The sequence below is a fragment of the Battus philenor genome, unplaced genomic scaffold (assembly GCF_028537555.1).
Source record: "Battus philenor isolate CCGP_79_NKW_IND1 unplaced genomic scaffold, ilBatPhil1.0.hap1 SCAF_10, whole genome shotgun sequence".
NCBI classification, from domain to species: domain Eukaryota; kingdom Metazoa; phylum Arthropoda; class Insecta; order Lepidoptera; family Papilionidae; genus Battus; species Battus philenor.
The window spans coordinates 12,858,761-12,880,319 of NW_027181662.1; the positions used below are offsets into that span (position 1 = coordinate 12,858,761).

Consider the following 21,559-nt stretch of genomic DNA (forward strand, 5'->3'; position numbering starts at 1 on the left):
AAGATAAATAGGCCACCAATTCACATACTTTCACTTAAAAACTTTTGATTTACCCATGTTTTGTAGCCAAATTACGCGTAAAACAACATAAAAACAATTTGACGTTTGAAAGCTTGAGAGATTAGCGAAACAATTTTTATTAAAGGACACTATTTGCCGCGGAACACAAAACTTTTTGTTGTTATTTTTACACTATTATCGCGGAACACTCGATCTCAATGCACTTGTAGCTAAATTACCACAAATAACACCGTAAAACAACAGTTATTTGGCATTGAGAGAGTTATTTTGACGTTTCTGAAGTAACTCAACATAGACAAATTACTTGTTATAGTTTTATTTAGTTTCAATATCTCTAGTCTATGCCCTGTTATTCAAAATGATCTATACATATAAATCAATGCTTACTTATAGATCTTTCACTTTATTAAAGATGTAATATTTTTGTAAAGTTATTAATTCTACTTCATTTATTAAAACTAGCACTGTCTAAACGTTTTTTTTGTTTAATTTATTTAAGAAAAACTTGCATCTTAAATTTTATAAAAGTTCATGAAAATAAATTTATACAAATATCACACTAAGGAAATAATTTTCAATTTTAATGTATTGAAAATGTAATCAAACCACATAGTTCTGTAATTAATTGATCAGAATTTATCATTTTAAATAACTCGCGCATGTATTTTTTCCCTCTCCTTGGATAGGATTTAAAAGTTAATTTTATTCTGTATCGACTTCGACAAAACACTAATGGTGGTGCCAATCTATTTGTGAGCACCTAAATCAAAAACTGGAATTCGAATTCCAGTTTTTTAATTTAGGTGCTTACCATAAAGTACCGCCGAGGATGGTGGCTAGTGTACCAGTGTTTTTACCCAGCAAACTTTTTTTAACTTATTTACAAATCAGGTTTAGAGTTAAAAATACTATGTTACATTTAAAAGTTTATCTTTGCAAAAGTTCGTCTTGTCCGATATTTATTCTTCGCCATGACAGAAGTAAAGGTTTACCCTACAAGTAGGCTACAAGAGTTCTCTTTTATTTATATCTCCGCTCAACCTTGAGACGTGAGATAATACATCTCCGAACAAAAGTTCGTTAACAGCGGCTTCGTTTAATTTAAAAAAAGTAATAGTCTTTTGCACTTTTCGCCGCTGATAAAAGCCCCACTGTTCATGTAAGCAGTGTCTAACAAGAGACATTTAATTTATTTTTCAGTTTATTTATAGATATATTTTGTGGTACTTTATAATTTAAAGTATTATAAAAGTTATTATTAATATGTTTTTAAACAGTTTATTTTGTTTACATTCGGAGCAAAGAAGCATGGAATAACCTGTTATGCAGGTCCAGTGCGGTAAACAAGACCTCTATGATAATTATACATACCACATCGGGTCAGGACGCTTTCCTAAGTATGAACTCTTTCATTGCTTGTAGATAGAGTAAACAAAAATAATAGTCATGTATAAAGATTACGGATTAAGCATAAAGTTAATATAACGCCATCTATTACCGAATCTAGACATCATTAACTCAAGCAACTCATATTTTGGCTTTTGCACTTGGTGTACTATTGTAACTACAGATGTCACTAAAACTATTCACAGCACCATCTCATGATCTATTGATATACTGATGTAAAACTCAGCCCAACAGACCTACAATCTTAATTTATTGGTTGGTCTTAATTTCAAATAACGAATAAAACGTATTTCAAGATGATTAATTAATTTATTAATTCAAAGTCTTAATAATAAATTTATAGTGCAAAATTTTAATAACAAAATAATATTATTATCTCTTTTAATGCCTTATGGTATTTGAAGTATCAGGTGTTTTATTTTTGCTTTTGCCTTTAGCTACTTTTTACCGGAATGTGAACAATGGAAAAGAATTAGCCCAATTTGTCGAGTCATTCTAGTTAGAATAATTTTTATTTATGCTCATAGATTTTAAACGGATAGTGATAATTGTTATGCTGTAAAAGGACATAGTAATGTCTTAATTCGATGTATGATAAATTGTTTTAAAAGACGATTTATTTAATTACTAATAAATTAAATAATTATAACAAAGTTTATGTTAAAAAAGTTGCACCGGCCGATGCAAAGCCGATCGCAAAGAAATGGATTAATAAAGTTTTTATAATGGAAAATAAAAATTTGCATCGGCCGGGAATCGAACCCGGGCCGCCCGCGTGGCAGGCGAGCATTCTACCACTGAACCACCGATGCTTGTTTAACACATGGAAAAAGTATAATTTATGTCCAATCATTTAAATTTATTACATAATTAACATTTCATTTTCAGTACAGATCATGCAAATTCAATTACATTCTTTATTTCGTAACGGACCGGACGTTGGGTTTTTGTATTTCGCTAGTGGAACTATAATAAACAAAACAATTTTCGAGTAAATTATTTATTTCAACATACGAATCAAGTTATGAGATAAGTATTTGGACTGCTTAATCTTTTCTTTAAAGACAAACGAATTAGAATACAAAAACAGCATCAAAGAATAAGAATGCACAGACGTATCGACAGATATAACAAAATAGCAGTATTATAATTCTTAGGTGCAACTGTCGGCGGTTTTTTAAATATAAGTTTTTTTTTTAACTTAGACTTTAAGTACATTGTTATTTAATAGTATAATAAATTATTTGACTTCAATTTACTTAATAAGCTATCTATACCCTTTAATGTTTAGCGTGATTCCTTTTTTATATTTCTTATTGTACATACTAGGATACATTAAAATAGTTTTATAAAAGTAGACAAAAAAGTACAATGGGCGGTCTTATTACATAAGGCAATCTTATACACAACCATAATATGGTGGTGTGTAAGTCAGTCATATGGCAGGACGCGAAGCGACGGAGAACTGCTTCCACTACGGTGGAGCGGGCAATTAGGCCTCCGTTGGTAGTCAGAAGGACTGGACCACGTTCGACTCCGTCGACGTGCCGTCTGAGCCGCTCGCACCGCCGGCACAACAGCCGCCGCGATTTCATCGGTCTGGGCGCTTCAGGAAAGCAAGCTCAATTCATGAATCCAGAAAGAGCCCAAAAACTAAATAAGCCCATTGTGCGACAGCATTTTCTGGACATTCCAAACCACTCAGAATTTTTTTACAATATAGACGAAAAAGGATATAGACTGACTATTCATCATCAGCAGAGTGTTTTAGCTGAAAAAAGGTAATCGCAGGGTGCACATGATAGCACAAGAACACGCCGAAAACGTGATAATTGTTGTATGTGTTAGCGCCTCTGGAAACGACATCCCTCTAATGATTATATTTAAGAGTAAACGATTAAAGGAAGAATTTAAAGACAGTCTACCACCTGGAACACTATAGGAGTAGCATGAGTACCCCATTATTCATTAATTTCATTGAACATTTAGGAAAATATAAATCACCAGGCAAATGCTTATTCATTTTCGAAAGTGCCTCTTGCCATATTGATTACGACATAGTAGATGCAGCGGAAAAATATGGTATAATTCTTTACTGCCTACCATTAAACACGACACATGAATTACAACCGTTTGAAAATTATTAGGATCAAGGGGTTATGAAATTTATGTATAACAATCCAACCAAAAAACTTAACATAGTTCGTTTCAATTCAATTTTTTCTAAAGTTTGGGCAAAGAGTCTTACACCTGAAAATATAATGAATGGTATTAAAGCAACAGGATTATATTCTTTTGACCCGAACGCAATACCCAAACACGCTTTTGCGCCGTCCCTTTTGACCGAAACAATAGCTAACACATCAACTGTTAAGGGGAAATCTGGCTTGAACTTGCAACTTCTTAACAATTCAGATACAGTTGTTACTGACGCTGAAGACGCAAAAATAGCCTCCAGAAATATTTCCAACCCTGATTTTAGCCTGAATTTGCATCCTCAAAATGATTCAGATGTAAATGCCACTAATGTTGAAAGCGCGAGAACTAATATCGACACGCCTTCTTTATTAATTAGCCCAGAACCAGCTGCATTTTCGCAAATTTCAAAATTTTTTTTAAAAAATTTCATTTACAAACCCGCTCCACAATACCACAAGCAGAAGACCAGCTTTCATTTCATGAACGGTTATTTGATTATAGTTCTTTGTTGGATTCTGATGCAGAAAATAAGGAAAATATTGAAAATTCTGTTGTAAACTTAGAAAAATCACCTGTTTCAGGACCTTCTGGATTCTGTAAGAATAAAATATTATCAGATTCAGATTCCATGTCATCAAGATCACTACACATTGAAGATTTACTCCGGCATCGTTACTGAGATACAAATGTTTTTGATGTGTAGAGTGATTCAGATACCGAAAACAACGGTTTGCAACAACAATTAAAAAAAAACTCCTAATATGATTATAAGTTAAAAAGTTAGTAGTGAAAAAGTTCCTAATATGATTATAAGTTAAAAAGTGAGAAACGCTAAGTCAATCGTTTATTTTTAGTACTCATTAGAAATTAAGTTTTTTTTGGAAAAACTTTAAGTGTAATAAAGTCCAAAGAATTTTAGATGTTATGAGAAGAAAGTTTATGCTGATAAAATTCTATCAAAAGAATGTTTTGCTTAGTTATTGTTTTATATTTTGAAGAAAATGTTACGTTTTTTTATGTTTGTTTAGTTTAATAAAGACCATAGCGCTATTCTTGTAAAATTTAAATTGATATTACTGATGCAAACTTTCCAAAGGTGGAATTATACCTAACGTTAAAAATATTTAAAACGTGTTATTTCTATTAAAATATACAGTTCTTAAGTGGGCTTTTATATCCTTATAGCGTTTAATAAGGCCCAAGGTCGGTATTTTTAAAATGTCTGAAAAGTACTAATTTTTTGTTACATTTGTATGTATTTAAATAAAAGATAAGAATTAAAGAATTGTCGTGGCATACGTTTTTCTTATTTACTCAACTGTACTAAAAGATATTTGAATTTAAATAAAAGTGGGCCTTATATGCCTGTTGTAACTTATAGATCTCACTCTTATTTATTGTGATCTATACCACTTTTTAAAAATACTCATGGCATGTAGAGCGCAGATTGTTGTCGCTCATCAGGAAGGAGTTGCTTCCTCCCTCTATATTTCTTCCCATCTCGACCTCGGAATCGAAGCCCAATTTACTTCAGACGGTGACTGACACTTCTGGGCATACCATAAAAGTGACCTAGGCTAAGCGCCTTCAAAGCTCTATTACGTTAGATTCGGTGAAGATAAATGTGAACTAGCAAATAATTTTTGTCAACGAAAATAAAATGGCTGCGATGGTTCCAAATGCGTCACCATCGGAGTAGAGCTTTCTGTATAATCAAACCGGTTTTTTGTGACCACTTCCACAATATGAAAAATCTGTTTTCCAACAAACCTAAGCAAATTCACATGAATAAAGTTAAAAGCGCTAGCTTAAATTTGACCGAACAGAATTAGCCAGAATTGAATTATCTGAACAGAGTGCTGAGTTTGACGTGCTTTGATATCGGACAGAAACTTCAATCCCGCGGGAATCCGCATCTAAGTACTTGTAAACTTTAAGTTTTAACTTTACCATTACACAGGAACGTATTAGGAAAAGTTTTTGACTTCGCTATTGTTTAAAACTAGAGCTGCAATGCGTCGGAAATTTTCTTTATTTTCGATTCGTCACCGAACGGAGTGATTTTCAAAATTTTTATATTAATACATAATTTCACATTACCTATGCCCTTACTTATTTTTGCATTATGTATTCCGATTACCTCAAAGTATCATTTAGATTCATTACTGCTTCATTTATTTTTATCATTAACCGTTCGTTTATGTTTACTAGTAATAACCAATCATGCTATAAATATGTATTATACTTATATCTATGAATTAATCGTTTTTTTTAATAATGATAATAATCATCATTATTTCAACCGCAGGACGTCCACTGAAAGACATCGAACTTCCCTACAGATGACAATAAATATATATGCATAGATTGAAAGCGGTATATAGCCATCGTCTTCCAAGGCCAAAAATAAATCTGTTACAACTTAAAGATAAGTTGGTTACGAGTTGTTTAAATAATTAACAAAATTATTTTTAACTCTTTTAGTGTAAAATATAATATTATATGATAAATATATTAAGGAAGATTACAGAGAAATAAAAACAGAGAAGCAGTAGATTATGAACTTATATTTATTCAGTCATTAGAACAATTGTTCTTTTATTTATGACTATGAGTGAAGATAGTAGTGTGACGTTATTGTGACCGTCTTTAGCGAGACTTGAGATTTTTCCTTTCTACTTCTGATTTCGAGAATGAAAAACTAATTGGTAATTTTTTTTAAATCATGCCTTAGCTGTGAACGCAAAGTATATTATGGTAATTCGTGTAACATTATCATTATAATAAGTTTTTGTAAAATGCAGAAAGTACTTTTTCTATTTGCATATAATTATTTATTATTATTGTCATAAGCATCGGTGGTTCAGTGGTAGAATGCTCGCCTGCCACGCGGGCGGCCCGGGTTCGATTCCCGGCCGATGCAATTTTTGAAATTTTCATATAATTTACTTTTAACTTTTAATAACTTATTTCAAAAGGACCTAAGTTGAAAGTAACATAGGGGTTGTTAAAAAATATATATTAAACGCGCGAGAAGCCTCAACTAGCCTGGAGATATCAGAGGAAAATTCTCGAAGTCTTGGCAAAGACGACTCTTTGAATTTTGATATGTGTTTCTTTACTGCGTCTTCGTATCTTCTTGTTTGTTCTAAACCTTATAATAACACAGTAGTAATTTAAACTTGAATTTAAATATGAAGTAACCTAATGTATAACAAGCGTTTTAAAAATTCCGATTACTACATGTTAAAATTAATTGTTGTTAACTGTCTATCCCTGCTTGTACTGCCAGAAGTTATTGGTCTGTCGCGTTTGAATAGACAAAAAATAATGTAACGTCTTTCGCAGTGACCACTTTAGACATGGTGGTTGGAAGTGAGTGTAAATCGCTATAGTTTTACGTCTCAAAATTACGCTGAACGTGTGTCATGTTATTTTTAAATATTAGAAAAGGACGACTGTCACCAGAGCTGATAGGACGAAAAATCACATCGTGTCATTTCGTATTATTTTTTACTTTTAATTATTTTATAACATGTTCACATGGGGTAATTGGTTATATGTGTTAAATCTTAGAGAAAATGTATAGTTCATTTTTTGTTAGTTGATGTACGGCATACCTTATCCACGGTTGATTGGTTTCAGAAATAATAAATAAGATAATGATGGTATTGTAAGAAAAATATTTTCCTGAATTTGGATAGCTACTTATTTAAATTAATTAAAGTTTACTATCTGTCTCTGTAGACCTTTTGCCAAGAGTTATTGACCAATCATATTTTAATAATAAAAATAATGATACATTTGGAAACAAGTTTATAAAAGCTTTAAACATGTTTGGTGACAATTGAGTTATACATTCATCCCTCTCTCCTCCCTTCTGTTTTACACTTCTAACCAATCCCCTATATACATTTTTCTACTATTTCTAACCGGTGGTGGGCGTGGCTAGCTGCTACAAAATTATTTTTTTTATAGCACCCGTTAAAAAAAATAACTTTGTAGCAGCTTGGGGGCCCCTCGTACTCCTATCTTTCGGAAGGACAGGGTCGTTTTTTATTCTTTAATATTTTTTCCCCTTCTTTTTACTTCCATACTCTCCTATCATTCTTCACATGATCTTTCTTTCTTTTACTAACATTCTACATTTTCTTTCTTATCCTTACTAACTACCATTTATTCATGTCGTCACTTCTTTCGTTCCTTAATAACACAGGTTTCGTTATCTCATTTATTTACGTAGCATATACTTATTTACCATTTTACATTTTTAATTTACTTATTGTTACTGCTACACACTTGTTCATTTTAACAATCAATAATATACATTTTTAGCTTTTACCTCGGAATTAGCTTTGGTGATTACAATAGCGGAAAAACACGCCTCGGCTTTGGTTATTCTTGAAGCGTTATTTCAGTTCCATAAGTTACAGACTGGGCGCTGACGAGGAAAGTGACCCACTTTGAAGTTACAATTTCAAGTCATCATCAGCATCAACTAAGGCAATGACCTCCTCCAAAGATCGCTACGGTGAACAGTCCTGCGCTGCCTCCATTCAGCGACTTTCCGCAACATTGAATATGTTGTGAGTCCACCCATTGGGCGACCTTCCCACGACACGTCTACCCGTGTCTAAGCAATTAGCTAACATTAATTAGTTAGTCTGTCAATCGGTCGGTATAACGTAATAAGACGGGCATGTTACGTCTTAATAAGTTTTTTCCGCCGTCGTAATTTCTCGTCTTGCTTTCAGCAGGCAGTCATTAATCAAAGCCTCAGTCCGCTCTGCTTTGTCATGTTAATATATGAATGGAATCTTCCACCCGTGAGCCGTTTTATGCGAGCGATCCATTACTCTAACGTCAAGGGTTGAATCTTTAAATAGGGGTACGGAATTATTTTTATAGGCCTATATAATACTACTTGATGTTAACTGACCCTATAGGTATTACTATTTACGTAGATAGTAATATGGAAAGACGAAGATCTTCAATCAGTGTGTGATGCAGGTGATAATTTAAAAATTTGAGACGTGGTTTAGAATCGGCCATATAATAAGGCTCAAGATCACCCAGTGAGTAATAGGGGGCTTTACTTGGAGTTTCGCTGCGAGATCGAGTTAGGAACAGAAATGAGGAGATCCTCAGGAGAAAAGCCACCGACTTAGCTCGAAGAATTTCTCTGCAATCACTGGCCGTATGGGCGAAAGGTTGGAAGTGGCGAATCCGAGTCCGTAGACGCGGCGTGGGTAAGCTCCCCACCAGGTAGACCGACGACATAGTTAGTCGCTGGATGCGAGCAGACCAAGACCAGAAATCGCGATGATCTTTGGAGGAAATCTAAGACTTGCAGTGGGCGTCTATCGGCTGAAGTGATGATAATATATTAGCTTGTGAAAAACTGGGACTACGTCTAGCTGAATGCAATAAATTATTATATTATGCTTTCCGTGTCTGATGTTTAGAGTTGGAGTCGGCAGTGGTGATGAATCTGCATAGATGGAAACGGGTGTTGACGATTTAGCGTACCTTTCAATAAAAGTGAAAAATATACGCAATCTCAATTTCATATATTATGTGAAATACAATTGACATCAATTAGCCGATAATGTTGTAGGTGAAGTCTAGTAAGGCGCTTGAATTTGCGTATCTAAATCTATTTGAAAATCAATAGTTTGATTGATTTTGTAGTATTTTGTAAAACAAATTAAAAATGGTGTTGCAAGTGATTTATAGCAGAGAAGATTTTCACAATGCTGACCACACCGTTACTTTAACATTTTAGAAAACTTTTTTACAATCTGATTTAACAGAAAGAGTAAAACTCTTACATTTTATATGCACTATTTCTATGACGTTAGCACAATAGAAGAGCGTTGTTTTTCTGCCTCAAAAACCGTCAAAAGGTATACTCGTAATACTATTGTACAAGACCGGCTCAATACATTATGAATGATTGTACAAGATAGTAATAGATATCTTCTCTCGAAAAAAGGACCGAAGAAAAGATTATCTGTGCAAATAAATAATAAAGTAAACTTAGTCGGGGCCGCCCCTTTACAAATTGTCGGGCTTATTCCTTCTTTCGTGCCTGTCATTTTAATTGATAATTTTATTGTTTTATCCGGTATTTAATATTTCATAAGTAAAAGAAAATATCAAAGAATTAAATTCATGTTGCGTTACGGTGAACCACAATATATTAAATGTTTTAACAGATAGTTTTAAGCAGCATAGTGACGTTGAAGGTATATTACAGCATTCCATGAATTCTATACGCGGGTGCAGGGTCTATCGCGTTGTAGGAAGAGAGGCTCTCGAGGGAGGTACTCGGGGTGCCGACCCGCGTAGCAGGTTTGAGGAAGCCTCCTTGCACCATCACCGACTAGACTCCTCTCCCTGTATATCTCAATTTTGTATGTTCTTCTCGATGCTGCTTTGAGAGCCCGTTCCAGAAATAAATCTATGAGAGAAGCTTATGTCCGGCGGCGGGCCTCTTACGGCTGAAATAATGATGTCGATAATAAATAAATTTATAAAGAGTACAGTCAATAATAAATATATCAATGAAAAAGTGGTAGATATACAGAATACGTATATAAAGACGGAGCATTAAAAAGAGTACATTTAGGTGGAGGGTATATATGTCCTGCACTTCAGAACTCGGCTTATTATACATATATAGAAATTGACCCCCTTCTAATTAAAACATGTGTTAAATACCTACCTCTCTGAATATAGGTGAAATATTAAATAAAACCAAATAAAAGGGCACGGACGCACAATGTGATGTTGTTTTGAAACGTTGAATGCATCTAACGAAACAGTCCATCTAAGCACAAATAACCTGTAATAAGCTCTCGAAGTAGCCTTCGGAGTAAGTTACAGCAGAAAACCTTAGGCTAAGCGCGTTATACCCTCTGGCACTCGGTTAACAAACAGATCACCTGTGCACATTATAAGAAGCCTGCTTGAAAACCTCAATTTAAAGCTACGAGGGTATCTAATATATTCTGATCTGAAAAAAGTCTTCAGGAAATTTTTTTTTTACGATCACTTTTACGGGCAGTAGTAGGTTAGTGGTCTTCTAACGCTCTGACTCTCTATTGCTGACTGACTGACCACTGAGACTGACGATCGTAGGTCGTGGGGTCAATCCCCTGGATGCAATCTTATGTAATTCACACTTGGGCAGCAGTATTCTCTGCGTAAAAACATACTACATTGCCATCGCCAACTTGCCTGCCAAGTGTGGCAATTATGGTATACAATCACATATTATAATTAGGATATATCTTAATACAGTTGTAGAATAATTAATTATTAAGCTTTTTATCACGTAAAAATGTTTTACACTGTAACACGATTTGTCACAAGATTTTTCGAATTTTTTTCGTAGTTTTTGTTTGAAAAACTCTTAAATTAATTAAGACATTATATGGGTGCGTATTGTCAAACCGCACATTGTTGCCCACAATAGAAACACTAATTTTCTATTAAATTTTTGTACGTTTATCATAGCGAAGAAAATATTCACTGCAACTAGGTTTTTTTTGTAGAAAAATCAAGATCGGCCAAAGACGAATAAAAAGCACTAATACTTTTAAATTATTTTCAAATATCAATAGAAATGTTTCCTTATAAAAAAATTAACATCTTCTCTTAGTAATTTAGGTGCTAATCTGATGTGCAGTGATTTCTTACAATTATTTATCAAATGCGTAACAAAATAATTAAAGCAGGCTTTAAAAAACTTGCATCGGCCGGGAATCGAACCCGGGCCGCCCGCGTGGCAGGCGAGCATTCTACCACTGAACCACCGATGCTTATAAATCCATCCAAAGTAAATGTTTAAATAAAAAAAAAGTACTGTGTGGTAAATTTTATTATTACATCAACCTGCGGAGGATTGTTCTGGTTGGTTTTAACACCGCGATTTTAATATCTTTGGCGAGACGGTGAAATCGTTTCTATTGTTATGAGCAAAAATTGCAATCGTAGATAACTGTTTCGCTTCTCGGGGTACAATCTTATATAATTCACACTTTTTGCATTAATGATTTGGGATCGCCACTGCTCACAAACAAGTTTCCAGAGGATCACTATACACTGCCTAGCCAACCCCAGGCGGGTTGCCAAGCGTGGCGATTGAGGTGTATTCCTCATAGATCTTTAAGGGAGATCCTTGCCTCAACAAATTAATAATAATAACAAAGTAACGTGGCATATTTCTAAATTTTAACTTTATACAGGTAGATTGGAAATAGGCGGAAGTGTAAAAGCTTTAAAAGTTTATGTTGACTTGAGCCATACAAGCTTATAAGCTCTTTTATACAACCAAACATCCTGTATATCGAAAACATTCGCTTAAATTATAATTCAATTACTTTCAACCGGAACCTTATGAGCATTCCTACCGGTCAAACTAATCCTGGCTTCTGTTTATACTGAACACAATTTCAACTGGTTCTATGATTTTGTACCTTAAAGCAGTTGCATAAAGTTAAGATTAGAGAGAATATGGCGAAGTATTGAACGCATTGTCTTCGGTAAACAAGGATTTCCCGTGCAAACAATAGTGAAGTAACGATACATTGTAGTTGTAATTAAACGTTATTGAAAGCAAATGTTTAACTTGGATGAGACACCGACTTCATCGAGTTTGAAAATCTTTGTATGGACATTGTATACGCTTCAATAACAGGCTACCACATTATGTTCAGAAAGCTTCTGTCAATTTATCCATATGTAAAATATGAAGGGACGTTTATGTATTTGGAAATTTTTTTTTCTTCTTTTAAGATGATTACCAGTTTTGTGTTGGCTGCATTCTGATTTCCTGCGACCTTCATTATATCGTTGGTCCATTTAGTGGAGAGCCTATCTATGCCGCTTTGATTCTTCTGCAGCTCTCCTCATTTCTGGTACGATATCGCTGTCAAACGCCGAGCACAGCACTCTCCATTGCTCTCTGGGTGACCTAGAGCCTTCTTATGAGGTCCGTCGTAAGCGATCACGTCTTTGATCCGTATGTGATCACCGGCAACACACATTTGTCAAAGACCTAACGTTAGTTATTACATTATAAATGACATACCAGATTGTAATGTTTTAGTTGGGTGTCCTTCGCTGACTTTGCAGGCCCGTGGTCTCCACGCCAAAACTTAAAGACCCAGCCATCTATCTTACGTGATCTTCCTACTGCCACTTGACAAACCGCTAGAATATGTTGGTTATTTTTATGGTCTACTAGTCTCCTCGATTGTAATAAATATTGTATAATTCTATCTCGTAGAGAAATCCCATGCATAGCTATGTCTATGACTTATTGAGTCTGTGAGGAACGAAATTTTATAGGGTAGTTTATAATTATATTTATTCAATTACTACTACTTGCTATTCTATCGTATAATATAAACAACCCCTTTCATCAATAACGTCAAAAACTTTGTATTCGTCTATAATAATAGAAGACAATGTTCAATGTTATTAGCCGTCTTCGAGTCGTTTGACGAATAATTTTTTTTAATTTAACAACTCTTGGATTTCTGAAGTCCTGAGTGCGAAGAATCTGTGAAAGGTTTTAATATGAAGACGGGAATTAATCAACTACGCAGAATCAACAAAGAGCTTACATATATATAAAGTACAATGTGTGGATTGTCAAAAATCAACCTTTATAGGCCATGCATAACTATTTTTATATTATTGTATTATGACGTTATAAAAGATCATCTTTTAATCTTGCTGGTGTACGTCCTGTGCTATATGTGACCTTATGTAAAAGAAAAGTTTTAACGTGGTACGAGTATAAAAGTACTTCTAACCGTTCTTACTGGAATCCTATGGAGGAGCTAATCCTCAGCTGTGGACATATTGCGGCTAATGATAGACAGTATTATAGTTTAATAAATGAAACATAGACAGTTTGTTTCATATTTCGACAGAATAATATTGAGGTCATAGTAACATACAAAAGTAAAAGTGTAATCATCTTTATTTTTACTTTCTATTCATCATTTAAAAGGTTTTATTTTAGTTTAAATATAAGCATCGGTGGTTCAGTGGTAGAATGCTCGCCTGCCACGCGGGCGGCCCGGGTTCGATTCCCGGCCGATGCAGTATATTTTTGTAATGTGACAGTTTTTTTAAAACTTGTAAGTACACTCATACATATAATTCATTTAATGTATAATGTATTATACATTAAATGAATACTAGAAATAGTGTTTATTTTATATATTATAAACATATAAATAGATATGTACTTATTTAATAGTTTTATCCTTGTCCATAAGTAAGCCGTGCTACCGAGAATTCAGAATGAAAAATCTATATATATATAAATTATAAGTTACTAGTATAAGCTTATATATTTCATACAATATCACACAAGCACATAATCTGTGATCAAAAATTATTTTTAAATAGTCATTTAAATGAGACGAGGGCCAGATCCAAAAAAATTGGTGGTTGAAAATCGTCGATTGATAAATACAAACAGCGCTGGTAAAGTAAGGCAAATATCATTGGCTCAGCCAAAACCATTTTATATGATGTTTTGTGTCTCAGACGCATCAAGTCTGGATTGATCGATGTCATACTGTATTGGTTCTTTGCGTTCCGTATCTACAGTAGCCTGATTTGGCTCCGTTCGACTTCTGGCTATTCAGCAAAGTCAAAAAACCAATGCGGGGAAGCCGCTTTGACATGATTAAAGAAATAAATAGTGGTAGTGGTACTGTTGAGTGATTTGACGGTGACAGTTGTGTAATTCGCGTTGTTTGCCGCATGCGCATTTATGAGCGGGCTGGCGGGCGGTGCACTTTGTTGCACGACTACCACTGCATGTGCGGAAGTGGCTAAATATTGGTCCTTTTCTTACTTCTATTTTGCATATACTTTTATCCATATTATTGTGTCATGATTTTATTACAGATATGCGCTTTTTGGCCGTTGACCGTGGACAGCTTCAGCATGTTATAAGAGATTCACTCTTACATTCAATGTTTCAACGGAATAGGAAGCCACATCACACTTGATATTTTCACAATACTAAAATAAGAAAAGAAAGCAGCGAACACTTTGATCGAAGAGTAAAGTTATCCTCATCCGACAACGCTTTTTCCATTCCTCGAAACAGTTGGAATAGTCATTTTTTCTGGTATAGCCTTCAAGACTACCTTCGATTCGGTTTTTATTTCATTAATCATGTCAAAGCGGCTTCCCCGCATTGGTTTTTTGACTTTGCTGAATAGCCAGAAGTCGAACGGAGCCAAATCAGGCTACTGTAGATATGGAACGCAAAGAACCAATACAGTATGACATCGATCAATCCAGACTTGATGCGTCTGAGACACAAAACATCATATAAAATGGTTTTGGCTGAGCCAATGATATTTGCCTTACTTTACCAGCGCTGTTGGTATTTATCAATCGACGATTTTCAACCACCAAATTTTTTGGATCTGGCCCTCGTCTCATTTAAATGACTATTTAAAAATAATTTTTGATCACAGATTATGTGCTTGTGTGATATTGTATGAAATATATAAGCTTATACTAGTAACTTATAATTTATATATATATAGATTTTTCATTCTGAATTCTCGGTAGCACGGCTTACTTATGGACAAGGATAAAACTATTAAATAAGTACATATCTATTTATATGTTTATAATATATAAAATAAACACTATTTCTAGTATTTATTTAATATATAATACATTATACATTAGATGAATTATATGTATGAGTGTACTTATAAGGTTGAAAAAAACTATCACATTAAAAAAATATACTGCATCGGCCGGGAATCGAACCCGGGCCGCCCGCGTGGCAGGCGAGCATTCTACCACTGAACCACCGATGCTCATATTTAAAATTAAATAAAACCTTTTGAATGACGAATAGAAAGTAAAAATGAAGATGATTGCACTTTTACTTTCGTATGTAACCATGACCTCAATTTTATTTTGTCGAAATATGAAACAAACTGTCTATGTTTCATTTATTAAACTATAATACTGTCTATCATTAGCCGCAATATGTCCACAGCTGAGGATTAGCTCCTCCATAGGATTCCAGTAAGAACGGTTAGAAGTACTTTTATACTCGTACCACGTTAAAACTTTCCTTTTATATAGGGTCACATATAGCACAGGACGTACACCGGCAAGATTGAAAGACGACCTTCTATAACGTCATAATACAATAATATAAAAATAGTTATGCATGGCCTATAAAGGTTGATTTTTGACAATCCACACATTGTACTTTATATATATGTAAGCTCTTTGTTGATTCTGCGTAGTTGATTAATTCCCGTCTTCATATTAAAATCTTTCACAGATTCTTCGTACTCAGGACTTCAGAAATCCAAGAGTTGTTAAATTAAAAAAAATTATTCGTCAAACGACTCGAAGACGGCTAATAACATTGAACATTGTCTTCTATTATTATAGAAGAATACAAAGTTTTTGACGTTATTGATGAAAGGGGCTGTTTATATTATACGATAGATTAGTAAGTAGCAGTAATCAAATAAATATAATTATAAACTGAGCTATAAAATTTCGTTCCTCACACACTCAATAAGCCATGGAGATACTTAGGATGGACTTTCGCAAGGTAACACCTGATTCCATTAAAGAAGTATAGAAGATACATTTTTATTTCGAGCATAGCCATGATAAAATAACTTCCGTCGATTTACATTACAACAGACGATTATAATACCTATTAAGGTTTAAAAATAGTTGGTAAAAATTGCATTTTTGCATGTTGTCGACTGCTCTGGTTTGTTTTTATTGCTGATTCGAATTTATTGATTAATGCAATGACTTTGTCATTTGATTTTGAGCTTTATTTATTTGGTCTAGGTACGAAAATTAATAGAGCTGGTTATATTGCATTTTGTGTACATACGGGTCAGCAAACAATTGGAAATCGAGGCATTTGTTTGATTAGCGAAAAAGCCGCCGCCTAGGTTATAAAAATCAATGCAATTATATTAATTAGATGTACTAGTTTCTCAATTAACGTAATTGTCCAATAATTGAGATTAACTTATTGAATAGAAAATAATTTATAAAATTACTTCTATCACTGGCTTCGAAAGTACCATGACTAAATATTTTAAATTTGAAAGAAATAAGAAACAAGAATAACCATAGGCCATTCGGGCCGAAAGTTTCTCGAGTGGCAACTCCGAGACGGTAGACGTGGCATGGTAACCTCCCTTTGCTGGTTGAGCCGGTGACATAGTCAATGTCTCGGGAAGTCGACGCAACGCATCTGCGGGCAACGCAAGTCCGGTCATCGTGACGATCTTTGGGAAAAGCCCCAATGCTCATAGCTCACTCCATTGCTCTCAGGGTGATGTTCTGTCATTATTTAATTTAAAAAATACTTTTCCCAAAAATTAAATAAAGAAATTTTAAAATGATAAAGGTTTTTACTAATTTTTCCTTGTCTCTTTTAAATTCATACTGTGTAGTGACACATACTTCTTAATAACTCTAAGTAATAATTTTTGAACAGTGGCGCGTAAATAATAGTTATTTAAACCTTCGATTAACGAGAGAAGTGTTTTCACAGTCTTACTTTCACTTCTATTTCCAAAAATAACCTTTTGTAACGGACGGTATCACATATATTTATAAAATATTTGATTGTCTACTACTTCATATTATACTGTAAGAAGATTTTTTTTTAAATTTTCCCGGTAGCTGCAACCAAATCGTAATATCATACTGAGAAGCCTCTGTCTAAAGGTACTTAAAGCCTTGCTATCTTCCAATACGTTTGAATATCTATTGTAACGACAGGGGCTATGGTTTCTAAAGATAAGCTTTCTTAGTTGACATAAAGAGATCAAGTTCTACGCTTCCAGCGCTTTGCAACCTTGAACTAAACAAAAAATAATTAGCACAGGGTTGATCTTGATCAAGAACTTGTATATAACTACATATGTCTTATACCCACAAGGGGAAAGATAAGGTTGTGGTGGTGGAAGACGCTAGATGCAGACCGCTTTGAACAGGATATTTGGGAGAGGCCTATATCTATTATTTTTGTAACCATTGATAATAATATGGAATTTTCTATATATTAATCGAAAGAAACCAAGCTATATTCAGACTTTTAAAGCTTTTACAGGTATAGCCAATTATCCTTACTTACCTTTTATAGATAATGGCTACGAAATAACAAACTAAAAAAATGTTACGATTTTTTTTTATTTGTGAGACGTTTTATTATTATTTAACAAGCATCGGTGGTTCAGTGGTAGAATGCTCGCCTGCCACGCGGGCGGCCCGGGTTCGATTCCCGGCCGATGCATTTTTGTATGTGAGAAAGTTAATAATTTTCAATTCTATTTTTAAAACCAATTGTTCTTTAATTTTTTGAAAGTGCTTGTGTAAGTCATAATAAAATAATAGCATCTATAATATATAATAATCTATGATGAGAAGATGGAATAGACGAACGAAATTCACCAACATAGTCCAGTGGATTGGCGAGTTTTATAGTTCTTTTTTCGGTATCTGTGGTAATCCAAATGAAGTAAAAATAAAAAAATAATATTCTTAATCCAAGATATATAAGTGGTGTAGGCACACTATATTTAAGAACCACGGCACGTAGACAGTTACGTAATAAGGTCGATTGTGGAGCCCTAACGTCTTGCGGACGTGTCTGGAGCCACGCTGGCGTCTTCTCAACACGTGCCGAAGCTTATAGACTTTTCCTTTATGCAATCATAGATATTGATTTTGGGATTAATAAAAATTGTATAAAAGTTTTAATTGCAATATTGTTTATTTGAAGATATAAATGATGAAAGTTATAGGTGTAAACCAATATAGTAACATATATATTTTTATATTAAATCGAAAGGGTTAAACTCATGTCGAGTCCACTTTTGAATTGCCCTTCTTAACAATTAAATTGTCTCCAAGTGGTGCCCACCCACGTTAGGAAACACTGGTCTAGACCTATAAAAGGAGTGGTTACCAACAGGGCAAGTTCATCATCGAAAACTGTTACACTTTTTACACCTATTTCCAGTCATCCTGTGTAAAATTATCATACTAAAATATGTTACATTAATATCTTTTTATTATTAAAAAAAGTCCAGTAATTTCTCGCATAACAAAATTTCCAGATAGTAAACAATAATAAATTTTAATATTAAAATGCTTTAAGTTACTATATTGTCATTATCTTATTTATTATTTCTAAAACCATTGACTTTTATATAGGATGTACTACAGATTAGTTGATAACAAATGAGCATATATATATCCACCTCTTAAAAGTTTTTACGCAAATAACCAATCACCGTGTATAGGAGGAAAAACGTCGCGATACGTTCATCATCCTTTCAGTCGTTAAGTGTCCACTGTTGGACATAGCCTCCCCCATAGATATTCACCAGGAGCCGTTGGAAGCAGCCTGCATCTATCAGTTCTATGACGACGTCAACAAAGATAATACCTACTTTGTAAACCGAATTAAAATTTTGTACAATGCAATCGGTTTCTTTATTACTCCATAGATTGGCGCCAAAATGACCAGTTACATTTAATCTTTAAATAATGAGACATTCTAAATTTAAAATGAACTTTCAATGAGGTCGTAGTGGGTTCTATTGTTCTAACGGTCTAGTTCTAATTTTATTTATATATATCAATTTTAAATAAAACGTATTTCACTATTACAATAAGTACTTCATTTAAATATCTGCTACCGGCACGTAAAAGTTTATTTATTTTAATTTATTTTATTTTATAAAGTTACATGGAGGTGTTAGATTAAGAAATACATACTCGTATTAATAACAAACTTTACTTTCATAAAAAAAAACAACTTTTTATTTAGCATTTTCAAATATTTAATTTATCATTTTAGTTTAACATTTGCGTTATAATTAAAAAAAAGGTTTGTTTTTTTTTCTATCCAAGGATGGCTTGTAACGAATTGAAAAAATGTTACTTAGGATACATCGACTATTAAAAAACTAATTTGCATCGGCCGGGAATCGAACCCGGGCCGCCCGCGTGGCAGGCGAGCATTCTACCACTGAACCACCGATGCTTTAAGAAGGAATGGAATATAAAGAACTATGTAACGCAGTGAAATATAGTTCAACACTTGTATAGTATCGATGCATGTGGTTTTTGATGGATAGTAATAAAGGGTGCCCTTAAGAGAAGGGTAAACAAGCTCTTACTAGACTAGAGGATCAAGTGGAACTTTTCATAACGCAGTCAGCTTATTATATATATATATATATATATATATATATATATATATATATATGCATATATCATTTGAAGATCTAGTCGACCATTTAGCAAACATTTAATTATACATTCTGTGTAAACATATTATATGTACTTTATAGTGAATGCGCTGCGTAACTCCTCGACCTTATCCCATCATTCTACTCAACTTCCTAGTGGACCCACTACCACATTTACACTGTAGAGTTTTCTTGGAGGTATACCGAGCGTTCCAATTTACCGTTTCTGAACTACGCAGCTCGAGTATTGAACGATGTCGTCTTCTTTATTTTCTGAAAGTTAAATGCCAGGTGTTTTCAGAGTCAGAGTGAACAGGTAACTACTAAATCTACTGCTTCGACGACGCGGTTATTTCGCCCAAACATTACGCAGGCCTATCGCGCACTTCGCCAAGTGCAGCTGGCCACGGTTCTGGTCCAGATGTTCCCATGACACGGGAGATTCACGGAGTACCTTCATCGGTTTACGCTTAAGGTGAGTCCCTCGTGCTTCTGTGATTTAGAGGTGGTCCAGGTCGTGGTGCGCCTGATCACCGGCTGTCCTGCATTCAAAAAACTCAGGAAGGATCTTGAAATCGAAAGAGTGAGAAAAATACAGGTTGGCAACGTCGCCTCCCTAAAGAGCGACGGTGAACCGCATATCGCAGATATTGCAGTCAGTTAATCAAGAAGGCTATAAATAGGATTAAATAAATTTGAATTTGAACTCCATATCTAGTCAGAACATAAGTCAAATGAATAAAATAATGAAATAGGGTATACCAAAAATTAATAAGAGGAAAAATAAAATGAAAAAAAATTAAAAATAAAGTGATATACAAAGCAGACCTAAGAAATTGTGGTTGAGACAGTGAGGTGAGGTATGGTTGAATGAAAAAGAGAAAAAGGACGAAAGAAAATGTGATTCACGGTCGATGAGAATTAAACATAAGAAAAATTAAAAAACAATTCAATTGAAAAACGAAGTCCTTGTTTCTCCGAAGATAAGGGTGAACCAGCCACAAAGCAAAAAAAAAAACTACTGTCTCTGTATGCTACATATTCGACAAAATTGTTGCTTTTCGTCAGTCGAGTTGATGGTCAAACGCCGACAATTAAGATTTAAAAAAAAAAAAAAAACTTTCTAGCGATGCAGACATTGAACCCGACTGAGTTTGGCGTGGGCTTTTCTCAGATCAAGTGCGTCTGGAATCATCTTAGATTCTAATTAAAGATGAAAGGTCATTAGAGGAGAGCTCCACTTGATTTTAGTATCTACACGTTTAATGACGTATACAAGTGATCAATATGTACACGATTGTAAGTCGATAATAGAGATATGAGAAGGATTTGTACTTGCTCTCTTGGTCCCCTTGGCTCCTGTGTATGTGACGTTACAACTCAGGTAAATAATTTTTTCATACGGCCTGATGCAGTTACAAAGGCATGCAAAACTACCGTGCACGGCTCAATAAAACTTTCAGTAAACAGGAAAGAACAAAATATCTACAGTCATGAAGAAACGAATCTGAAAAAAAAAAACATCTTTACAGTAGCTAAACTGGAGCGTACATTCGGAGGCTTTAGCTCATGCTTTTATACTTTTTATTTTACTGGATAGGTCCTTTAAATTGTTAATCACT

General features: G+C 34.1%; 7 non-coding genes across 7 annotated transcripts; 3 read left to right on the forward strand and 4 right to left on the reverse strand.

Moving 5' to 3' along the window:
- Nucleotides 1-2,169: 2,169 nt before the first annotated feature.
- TRNAG-GCC (transfer RNA glycine (anticodon GCC)) lies at nt 2,170-2,240 on the reverse strand. Its single transcript has one exon. It is a non-coding gene; the product is annotated as a tRNA-Gly (tRNA).
- A 4,239-nt stretch (nt 2,241-6,479) lies between these two features.
- Nucleotides 6,480-6,550, forward strand: TRNAG-GCC (transfer RNA glycine (anticodon GCC)). The gene has a single exon. It is a non-coding gene; the product is annotated as a tRNA-Gly (tRNA).
- Nucleotides 6,551-11,382: 4,832 nt separating this feature from the next.
- Nucleotides 11,383-11,453, reverse strand: TRNAG-GCC (transfer RNA glycine (anticodon GCC)). The gene has a single exon. It is a non-coding gene; the product is annotated as a tRNA-Gly (tRNA).
- A 2,224-nt stretch (nt 11,454-13,677) lies between these two features.
- Nucleotides 13,678-13,748, forward strand: TRNAG-GCC (transfer RNA glycine (anticodon GCC)). The gene has a single exon. It is a non-coding gene; the product is annotated as a tRNA-Gly (tRNA).
- Nucleotides 13,749-15,429: 1,681 nt separating this feature from the next.
- TRNAG-GCC (transfer RNA glycine (anticodon GCC)) lies at nt 15,430-15,500 on the reverse strand. The gene has a single exon. It is a non-coding gene; the product is annotated as a tRNA-Gly (tRNA).
- Nucleotides 15,501-17,900: 2,400 nt separating this feature from the next.
- TRNAG-GCC (transfer RNA glycine (anticodon GCC)) lies at nt 17,901-17,971 on the forward strand. The gene has a single exon. It is a non-coding gene; the product is annotated as a tRNA-Gly (tRNA).
- Nucleotides 17,972-19,658: 1,687 nt separating this feature from the next.
- TRNAG-GCC (transfer RNA glycine (anticodon GCC)) lies at nt 19,659-19,729 on the reverse strand. The gene has a single exon. It is a non-coding gene; the product is annotated as a tRNA-Gly (tRNA).
- Between the last annotated feature and the right edge of the window lie 1,830 nt (nt 19,730-21,559).